At 37.1% G+C, this 19,358-nt stretch overlaps 1 long non-coding RNA gene across 2 annotated transcripts in view; it reads right to left on the bottom strand.

Annotated features, from left to right (window-relative positions):
• Window positions 1-1,757: 1,757 nt before the first annotated feature.
• Window positions 1,758-19,358, bottom strand: part of LOC103141478 (uncharacterized) — a 67,404-nt gene continuing 49,803 nt past the window's right edge. Inside the window, exon 3 of one of the 2 annotated variants that reach the window (XR_476588.2) lies at window positions 1,758-1,821. This is a non-coding gene — a long non-coding RNA (uncharacterized LOC103141478). Of the gene's footprint in view, window positions 1,822-10,532; window positions 11,218-19,358 lie in introns of those variants that run through there. The other variant, XR_476589.2, reaches the window with a different exon arrangement.

Genomic DNA, 19,358 nt, shown 5'->3' with positions numbered 1-19,358 from the left:
TTGGAGGGGGTGTCAAGTATTGACAGATTTTAGTAGTTGACAGTTAGTTATGGTCCCTAAATCCCCAAAATACTGGGAGTCCACTGCAAACTTTTTGTCAATAGAAATATGATCTGCAGAATGAAACATGATTTTTTCTAAAAAAAATTTCTAAGCATTGCTTAATGATAAGCTAATCTTAGGCATATAGGGATATAACCAGTACTTGACTATAAGAAGATGCCACGCCAACATGGAGTTAAGAAAAGCTGTTTGGATAAGGTTTTATTTCTGATCTTTCTCTGGATTTGAGCTCCTGTGCGTTGAACTGGAACTGTTTTCCTTCTAAAATCAATCCCATGGGTCAGTTTGTCATGCAAATATGTGAAATTGATGTCCCTTCCGATGTGAAAATACCGTGCAATAAGGTCACTGAGGTGTGATGGAAAGCCAGGGTTTCAAATGAAATCCAGATTTGTTTGTGACACTCAGCAGTTTCATCTGATAAAAGTTAAAGCTCCACTGCTCTGTTTTATCCAAATGAACTGCTATTAAATATCAGACTTTTTGATGTTTTGACTTGATGAGCTAAAATCGCTATTCCGCCGTAAACCTTTTGAAACCGACTCATCTGACTAAATCACATAGATGCAGTCAAAGTCCTAAAAGAGTTTACGCTTGTAATGGTGGAACAAAAAGGCATTTTTCTGACACAAATCCCAAACAGCTGCTTGGCTTTTACATAATCCATAATAGATGTTTTTTTTTGTTTTTTTTTTAAATATATCTTTATTAAATAAAAAAAAATGCAACATACAGAAATCATACACAAACGTATAAAACATTTGACAAATTACTGTATATGGGGACATATACAGTCACAACCAGTATAAAACATAGACAAACAACTGAAAAAAATAAATAAAAAGTCAATTGTCTAAATAACTGAGTACACAGCACAGATTACCGTTAACACTTTAGGGTGGTACTACATATAGTCTCTAATCGATGTTACAGAGAGTTTGGCCATTTTTAAACATCAGACTGATGATTTTTTTAATTCTCTTACCATTCTGCTTTCTGTGAAATAAGGTCACTGAGGTGTGGTCACCTCAGTGACCACACCTCAGTGTGGTCATATTCATTCAAAGGATGAATATGGATCCTTTTCCAGCTTGATGCTCAAAGATTAAGCAAAAATTAGCTTGTCATGCCATATACCCCAACAAAACAGTAAGCAATGGATTATTTAATAAAAACTCACAGACACTGATTAACTGTAAACAGTAAAACATAAATATGCCATGCTATGTTATGCTGACTGCTGTCATGTTTTTAAGACGTTTTTTTTGTGGCACTACTGGCTTTGATTTTCAGAATCAGACAGGAAATGGGAAGGAAAAAGGGGGGAAGACCTGCAGCGAAGGATTGGGAGTCAGGAGTACTATGTTGAGGGCTGACAGCCATGGTACATGGGGCGTCTACTCTACTTCTACATCATGTGCCAATCCCCCTTAGGCCTCCTCCAATAAAACGAACAGTTACTCTGTAACCTGGGATTCCCCCAACACGTAGGTATCAACAATGTTTTTATGTTGCTGTCTACCAGTTATCTTCTTACTTACTGTCTGAGCAAGAGAGTAAATAATTAGCTTGAGATTTTTTCTAACGTTGCAGTTGACATAGTAATTACAACCTTTCATAGAAGTAAAAACCTTATAGAGGAAAGAGGGAAACCAGTTGGAAAGCTTCTGACTTATTTAAGATGTCTTGATGTTCTCCCAGTCAGGCTCTTCTCATCAGCGGACTCTCAGTAATTCACATAGCCACATATGAATGAACCTGCAAGGAAAAATGGTTTCAATCAAACTAATTTCAAAACTAACTTTCCACTTTTTGTTTTGAAATTGTTTTAGCAGGCAATACAACATCAAATACACCTACTATATCTGTTTCATCCCTCTTCTAACCTTGTGAAGCACTCTGAAGTTTTGAGATGGATTACAGATTGCCTGGTGCCGGGGACAGTTGCTGAGCCCAAGGCGTATTCCTATAATTAGCTCCATAATAGATAACCGCACTCCGTATTCTTCATTTTTCCACGCCCCAAAGCTACAGTGATGAAGCTGTTAACACTTGAATTAGACCAGCAATAACACAGCAGTTTTAACAAACTGCTTGGCTACACTCTGGATAACTGTTTATGCATAGGAAGTAGGCAGGAGTTACTTCTGCTACAAATCCCCTGTGAATATGATTGAAACATCGGCCTTTATATTATGTTGATTCTGGAATTGTTTCATTGTTGTAGCATAAATTAGAACATCATTGAAAAGTTGATGTGTTTCAGGAGTTCAAATAAAAAAGCAAAGCTCATATTTTGATTCATTACACAGACTGTCTAATATCAAATAAATCAGCCTTGACTAAATAATATCTGACTGTAGAAAATTAACGCTGAACCTCATATAAATTAGATTCCGTGTTTATTCACTCTTCCACCAGACTCCCAACAAAATAATTTCCAAATGAAATGTAAAATTTGTTTTGTCTGAGAAGATGACTTTGGACAACTGAGCAGCAGTCGGATGCCCAGGAGAAATGTTGATTTAGAAGTGGCAGCGGTGGTGCGGTCCATGGCTTGGAGATATTTATTTATGGTGGCTCTGACTCCAGTCTGGTCATCAGACCCCAAACTACTGAATAGGTTTTGCTTCATAAATCTCTCAGGGCTGTGTTAGCTATTGCATTTTTTTCTTCCTCAGTTTTTCCTTCCATTCAACTTTTCATTGATATGATTGGATTCAGCACTTTGTTAATACTGATCTTCTTCAGCGATAATGATTTACAGGTTGCATGTCTTTTAAAGGGGGTCGCTCATTGACAACTGAACACCTGCCAGGTAAGTATTATTCCTGATCATTGTGAAGAACATAACATAAAAAAAATTAACCAAAAATCTTTTGTGGGTTTCATAAATAAATTATTTTTCTAGGGAAATAAATAAAGAGTTTTAATTAGACACTAATCAAAATTAACAGAAACAAAAAAGTGCTTGGAGAATATCACTTTTTATGTAATAAATCTATACATTACATGGCTTCATTTTTTTAAGTGTAATTACAGAAATACATTCCTTTTTGATTACATTATAGTTTATTGACATGCAGATACGCACCTACAAAATTATAGTGGTGGGGCACCATGTGGTTCAGTGGTCGAGTAAATGTGCTATGTGCACAGACTGCAGTCCCAGGTTCGATTCCCGGCCCTGAACCATTTACTGGACTCTGTTCTCCATTGCTCTCTCTGCCCTTCTTCCCATCAAGTTACTGCTGAATAAATACACTGGTGACAAAAAGCCCTTGAAAGCAAAATAAATAAAAAATCTCAGTGCTTCGCCTTCATTTATGAGAAATTTGTAAACATAATTTTTTATATATATCAATATAACTTCATGTAGCAACTCTGTGACAGAGTGCTTGTAAGGGGAATGAATGTCAGACTCATTTTCCATTTGCCAGCTCTCTCCCTCTGACCCACAGTCACACAGTCAGGCATAGTTGTGTTGTCTCTCCAGTCATCAGACAGAGCAGTGATCTCAAGCAATTCATTTGATTTGTTTCAGAGCAGCAGGTTGCCTGAAGCGCTGTCCGCTTTGAGGAACAGTAAGTATCGGCTATCAACAATTGAGACTATGCAAACTTGACCTTTTTCTCCTGACAAAATTGATTAATAGGGGTCTGCATGGGTAGGCTTGATGTTCCCAGGAAGAATCAAGGATTTGTAATGGCCGGCGGATGATTGTAAAGCTTTATGAGAGCTCAAGACTGCGTTATCCATAGTCTGTAGCTTGTTCTGTTTGAAACTGTGCAAAAAACATGTCGAAAATTTGTTTCAAATTTTCTCACATGAAACCTTAAACAGATAAAGAGAAATTAGGGAGCAGCAGTGCTGTATATATAGATATTTTATGAAAGACTTTTATGTAACAACAATCAATTTCTAATTAGTCATGCTATAATCCGATATCTGAGAAAATGTCTGGTTATCATAAATGCAATTTATTCCATTCCATTTACAGCATTTGATGTTCTGCCAAATTTATCAAGAGGGAAGTATTATGAATAACAGTGTCAGAATTTCCAAGCAGAGCTCCCATCTGTTTTTGCCAAGACATAGACTGAGGGACAGAGAAGTGAACACACAGAAGACATAATAAAAATATATTTTTTATTGTACCCAAAATTTAACAAAGGTCCAAAAAAGACGTCAACTAAATACAGCTAGACTCATAATTACCATTAATACATGAACAAACTTTTTAATAAGTGTTACTATGTGTGCACTTGGTGTAGGGCTGATAAATGTAACTACATAATACCAAATGTTGTGACTGTTAAATTAATTATGTGAAAAACAAAGGTGGGAATGTGGAATAATACAAACGTTTGGCTGCAGTGTTTTATAACAAAAACTAAAACTTTGTTATTTGACATCTGGAACATTCCTGTAAGCAGAGACATTTTGCTTTCTTTTTTATTCACCCATATGGAGCTCAGGGTGCTGGATTGGATGGTATCTATTGCAGAGACCGCTAAGTGAAACTGCATATTCTTCTAACTCCATGTGTATGGTAAGTGCACTGACAAAGACCTTAATATTTACTTACTTAAGCTAGGTGTTTAGCCATAGTGACCATACCTACACTCAGATGAAAAATGAGGGAGCTTGAAAGCCAGAGAGCACTTTCCCAGTGTGGGTGTTGTGGCACAGCAGGGACTGGTGGACTTCACAAAACACAGGCATGATGAGGAAGGAGGAACATTCTGTCCCTTGGATTTGACATGAACAACAACAGTGTTTTCCTTCACTTTTCACAAGACAGTCAAGCAAACATTTTCATAACATGCAGCTCACTTTAGTCATGAAGCGCTAAATAATTGCATAGATTTAAAAAAAAAAACAACAACTCAGCCTGTAGTTCTGACTGCTTATCATGAAGGAGTGTGATTAGCCAGAGTTCAGTCAGTAATTACATTTGTGCTTTCCAGCTCACACAAATTCAGGGGCATTTAAAAGTGATCCACTCTGTGTGGAAATAGGTTGTGAATGTCTAAGGCTAATTTTCAAGATAATATTTTGAAATGGAGTGAAGTAATGGATTAGATAAAGGCCATTATGGAAAATATGATGCCAGGGAGGGTCGTTATGAAGTTAGCAGTACTGAACGGGGAATTTCCTCAAAGACAGACGTGGCAGAGCGTGGCAGAGATGTACCTTCACTGCCGTCCACTGTGCACACTGGTGGCCCCTAACCAATCATTGTTTCAAGCTGGGTCACACACAACCAAGTCTGTGTCTGGGAAGCAAAGATTTAGCCTGTTAAGGCCAGAAGCCAATATTTTCTCACCAGGTATGTGTGTGTGCGTGTGTGTAAGAGAGACAAAATCAAAAGGCCAAATCGACAACGCTGGATACAGCTGACAATCATCTAGTGCAGTGGACCAAAGGCAGGTGTTGAGATGACCTTGGCTGTTCTGGTAAGAAGCAGCCAGTGTGTGAAAAATATCACATCCCTCTTCATCAAGCATCAGAACAGCAAAGTGAAAACGTATCGGAGAGGAGCTGTGACATCCCCCCTTAAATGTCTCACAAATTCTTCAAAATATGTGATTTGTAAAATAACCAGTGGAAATTATTGAAATATAATACAAACAACTAAAATTCAAGAAATGTGGTGAGAAGTGATCAAGATTTCTTCAAATATAGAAAAAGGTAAAATACATCAACAAAACACATTGAACAGAGAGTTTTCTGGGTTTCCCCCAGAAAACTCGCTAATCTTGAATTTAGGTGCTTTGGAAATTCATCAGCAGCCCACCATGTTCTGGTGTTTGCAAATTTTAAATGCATGATGTCACTGGAAGACATAATTCACAAATAGGAAAAAGCAAAAAAAAAAAAAAAAAGCAATTAAAATAAATACTTGTATTTTCTACTTCAGTTAAATTCTAATTATGAAATCAGCCAGTGGATCTCAAAGCAAGATCACATTTAAAAGTCAAGTAAATAACAAAAAAAATCTAAAATGGACAATAATAAGTAAAAATTTGTATGCTTTACTAAATATTCTCAGGATATAAAAATGCAGCTTTTATTGTGTAAAGTTCTCTTTTTGTCCCTAATTCCACCCGTATTTACAAGTGTAATCGGTTAATTATCCAAGTCATCTCATTTATTTTCCATAAAGTTTCAGATGCAGACCCAGAACCAAGCGTTTGCCACCCTGTGTATTGAGTAAGTCATTATTCTATGTTCACAAAGATTTATGTGCTCACATTACTGCGTGCTCAAATCAAATCTCTAAAAACGTGCTAATGCAACTGCACAGTAAAACACAGCCTTCACAGAAGGACCATATAAATGCTGGAATATAAATGAGTGAAAGGGGGCAAACACAGTCTACTTTCAGTAAATTACCTCTAGAGCAAACCTTTGCTGTCATGGTTACTGGTGAATAACAAAAACAGTTTAAACAAACGACGCTCAGCATGGCGCAAGACAAGTACAGCCTGGCAGCCCGCCATGTTTGTAATACGGGGAATGTTTATTGGACAAGAACAAAATTGTTATTTTTGTGCTCAAATTATTAAGATTTCATTATTTTACCAAAACTGTTTTTTTTTTTAAAAGAAATTAATAATAATAAAAAAGAAGCTATTATTTCTACCTAATCTTTTTAGTTTTAGAGTAAACACAAATATTTAATTTGCAAAATTTTCCAAAAAACTTGCGTTAAAACATCTTTCACAAGGTAAATGTGGGTTTTCAAAGTGTTTATTTATTGTCTCAAAACAATTACATTACAGTTGGATGGCTTTGGTTTGTGTGTGGCTTTTCTGTTTAGCCCTGTGAACACCACAGTGCAGTGACTCGCTATTGTAAGCGTCGTTCAAACATCGACTGTTTCTGTGTGGTGGCATGACGGATTCAGCCATTACATGCCTTTAATGATGATTCCATGCTCATAATAGCAGAACTGTTAGGCTTATTGTTGAATTCTTTACTTTTTACTGCTTCTTTCCTCCGCTCCTCGCCCACTTCCATGTCTTCTGGGTTATTCTCAGTTTCAAGCTGAACACTTAGTTGTTCATGCCCTTTCTTAACTTTCAGTTGTGTTTTCACAAAAGGAGCAGAGTCAATGGACATGTACACATGATCGCAAAGTGAAGATTTGTGATGCAATGCTTGTAATAAGCTGCAATATATAAACAGGATTGTATTAGAGGAGCATGGTAAAAAGTTATGATTTACATTCAGAGATAAGTTATGATCATAAGTCTTTTATGTGCAATAAAACATGGACCAAGTTTATTTATTATAATAATAAAGGCTAATTGCTTCATTTATCTGCATCCATATGTCTGTGTATCTTCAAGTATTTTTTAGAGAAATATTTTTTCCTTTTACATTTCTAATTAACTTGTGTTTATTTATTTAAAAACACTTGATATAATTAATTGTATTTGTAAAATGTACACATCATAACATAGTAAAAATATGCATATCATGTTTATAAATGCATTTTAAAACATAGTACTTTATTTTATTTCTAAAGTGCTGTATTCTTTTTTTGTGAATTTGTTTAATTTATAAGCATAATTTTATTAATCATTCATAAACAATATTCCAATAAAAAACTTTTATGCATAGTTTGCATACCTAATTTATAAAGGAAAGTTAATGTACATGAAAAAAATCTTTGTTGTTTTTTTTAAAGTAACTTTATAAAATATAGCTTTTTCATATAGATAATCAGAAAACATTTATAAGAAACACTTTCTGATCAGAGATAATGGGATCATTTTCAAAATCAACAAAACATTGGGGATTTTGTAGTAATTATTAGATAGAGAAACTATGGCCCATTATCTATATGGCACGGGAATAATGCTCAGAACCGGTCCATCTGTAATGCAGCCAGTGTGTTTAAACAGGGATCCTCTGCATCTGGTAAAGTGCGTTCTCCCTGTTCGTCAGACTCAGAGTTAATGACAGAGTCGGGGAAGAGGACAGCCTGCTCCTCCTCTTCTCTGGCTTCCGTGACTATCACAAAGATTCAGAGCTGACTCTAATTCAACAGGACTGTCATAGCTCATGAAAAAATCATGTCGTATAATCAAATCGGAGTAAAAACCCTGCGCTGTGCCTCATGGGAGTCTCCATGCGCCCTGAATATTTCATGTAATGGAGGCTCTCACCACCATGGAACCTCTCAACAGTTCAGGATTGCGTGCAAATATTGACTGTAGTGTGTAGGGACGAGGGGCCGGGAGAGGCCGCCTGCGCAACCGAGCCTGAGTGAGTTTTATAAATAATGGTAATCGCATGTGACACCGCTCGCAGCAGGGGGGCTCATGGTCACTGAAATCATCACACTGGATTGCAGTTACTGAGTGCGGCAGAGTTAAAATGAAGGAAGACACAGCTGAGGTAGAAAGTAGCAGGAGATGAGTGGGTGGGGGGTAAAAAAGTGCCCTGATGCATATGAATTGACAAATGTCTGTTTTGGCTGCTGAGAATAGAGCTCAATTGTAGGTCTGTGGAAACATCAAAACACAATTCAGGGCTGACATCCAGTGGGCAAAGGAGGGGGAGGGAGCTGACAATGTACCCAGGCGGCAAATGCTGCATTGTGACTAAGATATTGGCTTGGCAGGGCCTTTTCACAGAATGAAACAACCAAATAAACTCTCAGTAAAAGTGAAGAAAAGTTGCTTAATACACCTTTTATTAAGACTTAAATCAAACTTCTTGCTATTCGAATCCGAATCAGATGGATCTACAGTTGTGCACAAACGCATTCTGATTCCTAACAGAGCAGTTTTAGAGATTGAATAGGTGATGAAAACAGAGGCACTTTTATAACAAATCTCACCTACTTAGTGCAGATGTTTGCGCATTGGCTGCTCAGGTTGCTACACACTTTGCACGTTCACATCTTTGCAGGGGAAATGGATGCTTCTTCCTTCAGTTCAAGTAAAAACCCAAAAACTCACTACTTGTCATTTGACCTAATGAATGGAGGTGTTTTCTACAAACAAAATGTGTCCAGATTAGTTTGATGTGTCTCTATGTATAATTATCCAAATTAAACATTAGTGTATGTATACTCTGTACATAAAGTTTTGACGTAGTGCAGTAAAACTAGTGTCAGACTCACCATCATTATAGTCCAATTATATTTGAAGATTTGCAAACTAATTACAAAAATACATAACATGAAACCACTGAGCACCAAGTTGTCTATTTTTGGTTTCCACATTGGCAAAACATTTTCTTTTTACAGTTTCACATACATAAAACTTGATACGCCATTTTATGAAATAGAAATTTGTAGGAATTAATCTTGCAGAACTAATCAACACTTTATTTATTTAACTGAATTTACAATATTAAACAAATTATGTAGATTTACACACTGGCTACTATTTAAAGTTTTTACGATGGTGATTTTCATCTTAGACTTTTATAATTGCAATACTACATCAGACAGATACAGGAATGTGGCTTAATGAAAAGTTTATTTAACCCGCTTTTAAAAAGATGCTTTTAATCTGAGAAACAAGAGTCTTTGGACTTTTTTGTTTTAACAAAATTTTGAAAATATATCCCTCTGCCTCCTGCACAATTGATAAGTGAAAATTTCGCAAACAATTTGGTCATGTTTAGTTTTTGGCATTTCTGCAGAATTTGCATGTTGTCTTCAGGTGAAGGCTCGGTCTTAGTTTTACAGTACAAAGTCGGACTAAGGAGGAACAAAGGAAGGGTATGAACAACCCTGGCTAAGTTAATTTAAGTTAATTTAGCCACTCAAGTGTGACTATTTGTTTCTAATTTTAGAATTTTTTTAATTTCATCTGACAGCAGAAACTGAAGAAAGGGGTGAAGGAAAACTAATTTGAAACTTTTTGGAGACTTTATTTACTGAAAAATGATAAATGATGAGTATGAAGGACATTTCATACGGAAAAGGATTAGGGCTACTAAAAATAAAGTAAAATTCTGACTTTAATCTCAGATTTCTGAGATTAAAGTCAGAATTATTTTTTTCAGTGACCCCAATTCTCTTCTGTACATTTCGTGACTATGAATTTAGTATGGAAATTTTAAATGGTAGCCTATTTTCATTTGAATCCATTTTCATAAAAATTGAACTTTATGCTTTCCCAGATTTTCTTTCAGAGACAAATTTAATTAAGTTCAATCATCAACAAATAAATCATCTTAAACCTGTTTTGACCACATCGGTCAGTTTTATCCATCTGTCTTGTGTCGCCATTCCATGTAATTTTATTTACTGTAATTAAATAAACCTGGTAAATGCAATCAATAAATTCTACATTTGTTGTAGTAAATTATGATAATTAACTAGAGTAGTTAAAGTAATCTAGAAAATTACATTTTCTTGACCTTCATCCTCAAAGCCTAATACATTCCTAAAGGCCAATAAAAAGTAAATAAAAAGTATAGGTTGAAAGGAAAAATGCATTGTTTCAGAATGCAGTGCTATACAGCCGTAATTTATTATATATAGTGGCTGGAAGTAACAGCGGGAAAAACAAAAGCATTCAAAACCACACAAACAGGCAAACATGCAGCACACCCACACCTCATTAAGAAAATAATCACTCAACTATGGATGTTACAAACATTGTTCAATGAAGTGCAGTTCAGACAGACAGGGTGAAAAGCAAACTGTATATATGTGCTGGTAATGGTTGGGAGTGGTGCCGTTTGCATGTATTATCTGCACCTCTCAGACGTGGTAATTGAGCCTCAGTGCTGTTACGAGTCTGGTGAGAGGCAAATAAATGCATCTCCTCACTGCTAATGCTGAAATCCGATCCTGTCTGCAGATATTTACTGTGGGCTGCGTGCTGTCTGTGCCCGTAAGCCTGTGCATTACCCCTGATTCATCAGGCTGTTTATCTCGCCAAGTGAGCAAGAAAAAAAAAGACCTGCAGTAAATTCCCATTATTAGATGAAGTGTGAGGAGGCCATGGGGGAGGAAGGAGGCAGACAATGTGGCCTCGGTACAGCAGGAGGAGCAGTAGCAGCCTTTCAGACGGTGGGTCTCGTCAGCCGAGGCAGATCATTAGCTGCATCACTTTGAGATGATGTTTTTACTGTTTGGTGAGAGTTGATTTACTCTGATCAATGAGGGATCCGTCTCTGGTGAGTAGAAACACGGTAAATTTTAACAACACTGACGTTATTAGCATCGTGCTTGCCGGTCTGTGAGGCCAACAAAGAGTTTACGACAAGCTGCTTCACATTAGACTCCGGTACAGATTGCCCAGGTTTTAAAAATGCAATCCTGGGGTGTCAAGACACAACCACACAACCCCAGAGTGGATATTTCAACTTTTTATTGCTGCTAGAAAGTGAACACACACACACACTCTATATTTTTATCTATGTTAGGGATGTAACGTGTAGCTCTGATGAATTTTCATGAAGATGGTTAAAGCAAGAATACTGCACCTTCTTTACAATTGGGTGCCACAAAAGAAGGCTTAAAAGTACCTGCCAGGGCTTACTATTGCATTGTTGGCGTAGATGTGGTGGCTGGACTATCTCTACATTACATTTTCTACTTTTTCAAGGTTATGTTCCTTTCTCCAATCATTTTCAGTTTACAAGTAACATTCAGTGAAGAATACACCTGCGGCAAAAACACTGATGCATTAAATTCAAGCACTCATACTTACATAAATTATGGCATTCTTAAACCCAAGCTTAAAAAGAAAGAGTGAGGGATTGGAACACATAAATTTGTGCCCATTATATATTTTTATAGAATATATTTTTTTCTTGAAATTGGTAGGGTGGTAAAATATGGTCCATATTTGTAAAATCCACTGCTGGTCCTTTCGAGTGCCTAATTATAATGATTCAAAGTCTCAAACGTTCTAACATCTACGCACTCATAGCTGAATAAAATCCCATTTTCTTTCTGGCAACTGCTGTTGACATATCAGTTCCTTTTTTGGCAGAAAAAAAAAAAAAGTATGGAATGCAATTCTTGAGGAAAACATCGGCCTGTCAGAAAAGCCGGTGTAATTTGAATCTCAAGTTAGACAACGAAGAAAACCACTTGGCCTTTAAAATCAGTCCCACGAGAAAGTTCGCTCTCCCTCGTTTTCCCCACCTCTCTCTCTCCTCAAAGTACAGTGTGTTGCTTCGGTGCCGTCACTCGCTTTCTCCTGATGTCACGTTTGACCTCTTTTTCTAGCCTCCCCTAAAAGGAGGAAAGCACGCAATGCTGCGCTGCAGGGAATACATGGCCTATTATGTTATTTACAATGCTTGCATCACTGCTTATGCATTTGAGTAATATTTCTACCTTATTATTGTGATGCATGTTTTTACATATGCCAATTCAAATGTTAAGAGCTTATCATGTTTACCTAATAGTGTTTAGAGCAGGATATACTACAAAAAATATGTTAAAATATACATACAAACTAACCTGTTCCTTAGAAGAAATTTTTTGCATTTTTAAAGAAAGCACTTCACATATTTTTTATATTTGTATTTTTATTTATTTATTTATTTTTTTTACAAATTTATGATGAATGACAGTCAGTAAGTTTGTTTTTATGGTTGCTACCAATCAAATTTTGCATATATTACAGGGTCTGTTTACCATTTCACAGTTGAAAGGTGTATATGAAATGAGCCCTGGGAGATATGCTGTTTAGACAACAGAAGTGCACAAACAGCTCTGCTGACACCATTCTGTGTGTAATTACTTTTAGAGGTTGCACAAATAACAGATGGAAAGGTGACCTTTTCACAATATTTATTTATGCTTGGAAATTTAATCTGTCCCTGTCTGGCCTTTGTTGGTTAAGAATGAGGGAAATTCCTCATATCAAAGGCAGGTGGTGTTTGACAAAATGTGCTGCGAGGGGTGTGATGTTTCTAAAGGTGTTCTTAACACATTTAAGATTTAATTCAGGTCAGCCTTGCTTTACTTTAGTGCATTAAACAAGACACTTTTATTTTATCAATAATATTACTTCTGTGTCAATAACAGACACGTTGGTTTTCATTTCCTCTTTGTTTAACTCATTATTCCTTCCCTCAGAAGCCTCCTAGGGGACACAGATTATTTCTTCCTATTGCATTCCTTCAGAGTAATTTTGCATTCCATTGCAAAGTTTTTGTGCTCCCTCGCAATTTTATTATTTTTTTTGCATTCTCATAGAAAAATAATACATTTACTCATGAGTTCCTGTGGCACCTCGAATACTGAATGTCTTCCTGTTTTGTAAAGCCTTAGATTTATGTTCACAAATCATTTCTGAGATATCTGAAGTTTTAAAATATATTTTTCTTTAGGACATAAAAGCACCACAAACTTATGTGGAAAATGCACATATATTTACTGAGGATCTTTAAAGTTGTACCATATACTATTTAAATTAACACACTTTATCACTGTGACTGCATACAACATAGACCAGGGTGAATTCGCTAATTTATTGTGAGGAAATGCAAAAACTATTCCAAGGGAATGCAACAAGAATACAACAACAACAACAACAAAAAAATAAGCATGTGGGGGTGGAGGGCAGGGTTGGGTTTCCTTTCCATTGACCTTGGAAAACCAGTTTGAAGCTCCAGTGTATGTAAATTTTTTCCTGACTGGGGAGTGCTCTGCTAGACCCCAATCACACTGGAAAGGAGTCGGCACAGCATGCCGCTCTGGTGCAAGTCGTCGCTCATGACATTAAAACTCTCTAATTTGTCACTGAAACTCTCTCAAATTTCCCAGCATTGTTTTCTCTCCCTCTGTGGGTAAGGGCTAATTTCAAACATACTCATCAGCTTATCTCTCCTCCTCCTCCCACTCCCGTCTCCTCCCATCTCCTCGAGAGCTAACTCAAAGCTAATTTGCAATTCTCAGCGGCAGAGGAATTGATGTCTCATCTTGGTGCTAGGTAACAGAATTATGCGAGTAATGAGAGAGTGATGAGAGAAAAATTTGAGGCAGGGGGAAAGGCAAAAAAATTAGACTGTTTGATATGACAAATTGTCACGTCTCGGTCTTGTTTTCACTTTTAAAGCCAGAGACGTTCATGTTGTGAGCTTTGGAAGAGGGTTCAGCTTCCTGACATGAAAGATAGGACGTGACTGTTTACGCCATGTTCAAATAATTGTATTTTGTAACTTCCTTGACTTTGACAACAGTAGCGTAAAGAATGTCGGAGCTTCTGGAAAATAGCTCAGATGTTGGATTTTTATGGGCACATTTTATTTATTTATTTATTTATTTATTTTAATTACGATTTCATGCGATGGGAATTGAGCATGTAATTGTAATGTGAACATTAGTAAACAAACAGCACCAGGAAGAGCAAGAACTTCACATCAGGGTTATTAAAAAATAATGCACTTGACCTTTTTTGGGTATTTGGCTAAACACTATGTGACAAGGACAAACAACTTGGAATATGGCCCTGTCTCCACTGTAATGGTGGTTGTTGCATGCTGTGACTATTATATTTCTTCAGTAGCAGATGGATGAAGCTAAATATATGGCAGGCCTGTAAGTAAAAAAAAGATCAGTCTGTCCTGGTGATTCAACTTCCATCAGGATAAGCCAAAACATGCAGCGAGAGCTACAATAGTATGATTATGATAGGGAAGAAATCCTCAAAACAACAACAAAAAGATGCTCACAGACACCTTTCATTCATTCTGACCGAGTTTGAAGTTTTGTAAGCGAAAAAATGCGAAACTTTCGGTCTCTATGTGTGAAAAGCTGGTTGAGACCTGTCCCTAAAGGCTATAGCAGCTGCAATAGCAGTGGAAAGTTATTCTACTAATTATTGACTCATGAGAAATGAATACAAATGCATGTCACCCATTTGAGACTTTCATGTATATTAGAGCATAACATAATGTTCAAAATGCAATACAAAAATTAAAAGTTATACTACGGAAAATTATACCCCAAATCGTCAGAACTGCAGGATTGCTCGTGTTCACTAGAACACTTAAATATGAATTGCATGCAAAAACCTCCAACATTATAAGTATTACATGAGTAACCAAACTTGTTTTTGCTAATGCTTTACAAAGGTGCATTCAGTTTCAGTTGATTTAGTTAGAAATATCATTTGTTGACCAGTAACTTTAATAACCAAGAGCTGGTACTGAATTACGACATGCATAAATCTTAGCGTGAGGATCAGAGTGTGTGAAAAACAGCCTCTATGTATACAGTACAGTGCACTGGAAGTCCCCTTCAAACACATCCTACAAGCAAGGAGAACTCGGTCAGCAAGAATCCTCTGCAACCACTTAACAGAAATAAGAGACAGTGCAGGGCAAACGTTTACTCCAACCACAGTTCAAATCTTAAACACGGATTTTAGAGAGAACAGATAGGCTGTGACAAAAATGGTATGATGCAAAATGCAACTCTAATGCAACTCTAATGTTTTTTTTTTTTTTTGTTGATACAAATGCAAACAAATGTCTGTGCAACAGAAGGAATCTGATAAAGTCGACCTGTAGGAAGTACTTTCAACACCAAAAATAAACATCACTTGCTGTTATTTTGTATTTCTAGTAAAAGGTTCCAATAATATAATCCTGTCATTACATTGCTGTTTTATTAAAAGAAGCAACATGGATGAGGAAAAATGATATTATTCAAGAAGGTACTCATTAGAGCTGATGAGTATTTTTTTTAAATTAGCAACATGTTATCATTTCCGTAATATTAATTAACTAAAGGCCTATCTCTTTGGTTGTTGTGAAGTTTTGAGAAAAATTGGTGCAACACTTAAGATCTGTCGCCACTCTGATAAATGGTTTTCCAATCCTGACCAGCTCTCTCCTTCTTTTCATAGCTGGCTTCTGCTTCAAGCATGTATGGCCGAGTTGCTCCAATTACAACTTGACTTTGTGTAGCGTAGCACAGTCTTGGCTGTGTTCGAGCAGATTTTTATGTGAACAGCACTGTGAGCAACACAAGATATGAATGCGGAGGCAATTTGCATAATCATGGTTTGAGAATAAATGAGGCAAAGATGTTGAGCTACATCTAAGCCATTTTGAAGAATGAGGAGAGGATTTTCTTGGAAAAACAATCTAAACATGTAATTTCCATTTAGGTTTTTAGAGGTTTAATTATTGGCTAATTTCAAAGGGGCTCTAAAAAGTAACCAGTTAGTTTTCATATGTATTCTGCAGGACTAAGGCTATTTAACTGCCACCACTGTAATAATAATTCAAACAATTTTTTATGTAACTTGTTGTGTCCAACACTTATACTTCTTTTTTTTCCTTTCACTGATTCATTTTCATTTCACTTTTCAAATTAATTACACATTAATATCTAGATTGGCATCTTTATTTCGATTTTAGGTAAATATTATGCAACTGAACATCCTGACTCTTTGTTTTAAAGTTAATACAATTTTAGAATAAAAAACTTTAGAATAAACAGTTTATTTCACACAAAGATAAACTGTTAAATAATTAAAGAGCTGAACCAAGATAATAGCAACTACTTGAACAGAGAGGCAGACAAAACTCATCATCCCACGTTTTTTTTTCCTATGGTTGAACCAGAGGCCATATCATCCCAGATAAATTCCAGGGCAAAATGTATTTTTACAAATTTTATGTTGGTGTTAAAATTGTAACGAAGTTGTAATATTGTCCACAGCAGTACAGACTGTACCTTAGAATAATCAGATGTGTAAACAAAGATACAAATACTTTTTATGAATTTTACTTTTCATGAATTGTAAAAAGAATAACAATGTAATTTTAATTCATCAAGTTATATGCAAGTGCCAGCTTCTGCAGCCGAGGATCAGACCGCCAGGGTCCCCTCCCTCGGCTGCCGCCCGTAGCACAATGCACCCAAACCCTTCGGCCCCTCCGACAGGTGGTGAGCCCATTGGAAGGGGGACCCACGTCCCCTCTTCGGGCTGAGCCCGGCCGGGCTCCGTGGGTAAAAGCCCGGCCACCGGGCGCTCGCCATCGTGCCCCACCTCCAGGCCTGGCTCCAGAGTGGGGGCCCCGGTGACCCGCGTCTGGGCGAGGGAAAACCAAGTCCAAAGATATTTTTCTTCATAAGGGGTCTTCAGGCTGCGCTTTGTCTGGTTCCTCACTCTGGTTTTATATCCAAAACTGTGAAGAGTTATTGAAAGAAGTTGGATTGTTTTCCCTTTCCTTTTTTTTTTTTGTATTTAAAAACAAAAATGTCAGTCTGCAGGATTTAGTCTAGTCGGTTAGGGAGTGGGAGGTAGTGATATTTATCTCCAGTGGCCATCCGGAGAGAACCTGGCAACACACAGGACTGGATGCCAGTTCATCGCAGAGCAAGAGAGACAAACTGCCAGACACACATTGATACTTGGACAAATTACCAAGACCAATGAAACAACAATTAACTCAATATTCCCCTTGTCTGTTATTAGTCAGTACTAATATCCACTGTTTTGATGTAATGAATAAATTTGCAGAAGATGCAATGAGTTGAAAGCAATGGTTAGTCTTGTTCAGTAATTCTAGTGATAGAAAACTCTAAATGGGCTTGTAGTGCTAAAGGGTTTATTGCAGCTACAGACATCACCATTATTACCGTTTCCTGCCAACCCTTTCTAAACAGTATTTCTTGCATAACGGCCTCATCTCTGGAGAGAGAATGAACACATAGATCTTTTTGTACTTGTTTTTGTTAAAATCTGCTGATTATTTTTTCTCTTTGAGCTACCAAGTGTCATAACTCGTGATAGTTTTATTTGTTTTAAGGCTATTATTTTTTTAGGTTAAAGAAACGGCTGATCAAGCCGTTTAGCAGGAAAGCTCTTTAAAACAAACCTAAAATTTCAACTGGTTTTCAGTGTACTATAAAGGTCAAAGATAAATGCTCAGTCACCAACGTGATGCGACCAGATTAAACCCACCTTTTGTTTTGAAGGAGATACAAACAGTGATTTACAAACACTTTCATGCATATGTAGGAGGATTCAAGTGTACTCCCTGGAATGCGTGTTGCTCAGCTGAATGCCCCCAACTGAGTGGGCATCTGTCTGCATAAGGGACCACAGGTAATAACAGTAAAAGTCCCCACCTGCTGTGCGAAATAAAGTCAGTGCTCCACTCACACACGCACGCCTCTCACGGCTGAGTTGTGCTAATATTGCAGGTTACTGCTGGCAGCCACCCGGGTGGTCTCACAAGGCTCTAATTAGGTGAAGGGTGGGCTATTCAAACCCTTATCAACACACCCAGTGACCAGACAGAGTCTTTTCCTGACCTGTCATTGGACCAGTTTACCTAAAAGTTGAACTTGAGCAAGAGGGTGAGCTGCTGTTATGTGACTGAAATAAGGATAGCAAAATAAGGAGGTGGTGCCTTGCACAGTTATTCAAAAACCCTGCGTGTTTCCACATTTTCCCATAGTGCATGCATGTATAGTGGCGGGGAAATATCCCATGCTTTTTATGATATTTAGAAAAAAAAATCTGAAAATGACATATTATCTTTTAATCTGACAATCCATTTGCCTCCAGGAGTCACCAAATAAGTAAACAGTCAACTGTTGTGCAAATTAGTCATAGTAAAAATAAAGCTGTTGCATAAAGTTTGTTGGGGAATAAACAACATCAGGAGGACTAATGAGCAAAGGTGTGAAGATTAAAAACAATATCCCAAGCATTAAACATCCCCTGCATAACTGTGCCACCCATTATTGGGAAAATTGAAAAAGAATAGCACAACTGCAAAACAAGATAAGACTGTTTACCTGAACTGAAGCAGGGGTAGAAGAGCATCATTTTCAGAATCAGCTGAAGGGCCATTGGTCCTACAGGAGGGGTCAACTGTTAGCCGTGACCCCTACAGATCCTTTTTAGAGGTCACAAGTCAATCTCTCATTACATCATTATCTGAAATCATTTCAGTATTTCTGAAAGTTGTCTACTACTCAGATGTAGCAGAAGAGTTTAAATTTTGTGAAAACTCCACAAAGCACTGGGTAGAAATGAGAAATGAAATCAGTCCAGCATGGAGAGAGATGCATCACTCCTTTGACATGATGCCAGAGAGGACACAGACTTCAGTGTTATCTAGACAGTAATTGCATCATCAATTGTCCGCCGCATGACAAAGTCACCTGCTGATGTGGCCGCCATTAACCTCGCTGTGCTTGACCATAATGAACCGAAGACTTCCGAGTCAAATGTGTCAAGACATGCGAGAAGCTGAAATGTGTTCATCTGTCAAAAACAATCCATGAATTCAGATTTCACACCAACATAGTTGAGCCTTAAAATGAT

The sequence above is a fragment of the Poecilia formosa genome, unplaced genomic scaffold (assembly GCF_000485575.1).
Source record: "Poecilia formosa unplaced genomic scaffold, Poecilia_formosa-5.1.2 Scaffold84, whole genome shotgun sequence".
Taxonomy (NCBI): domain Eukaryota; kingdom Metazoa; phylum Chordata; class Actinopteri; order Cyprinodontiformes; family Poeciliidae; genus Poecilia; species Poecilia formosa.
This window is presented reverse-complemented; position numbering and strand designations above follow the sequence as displayed.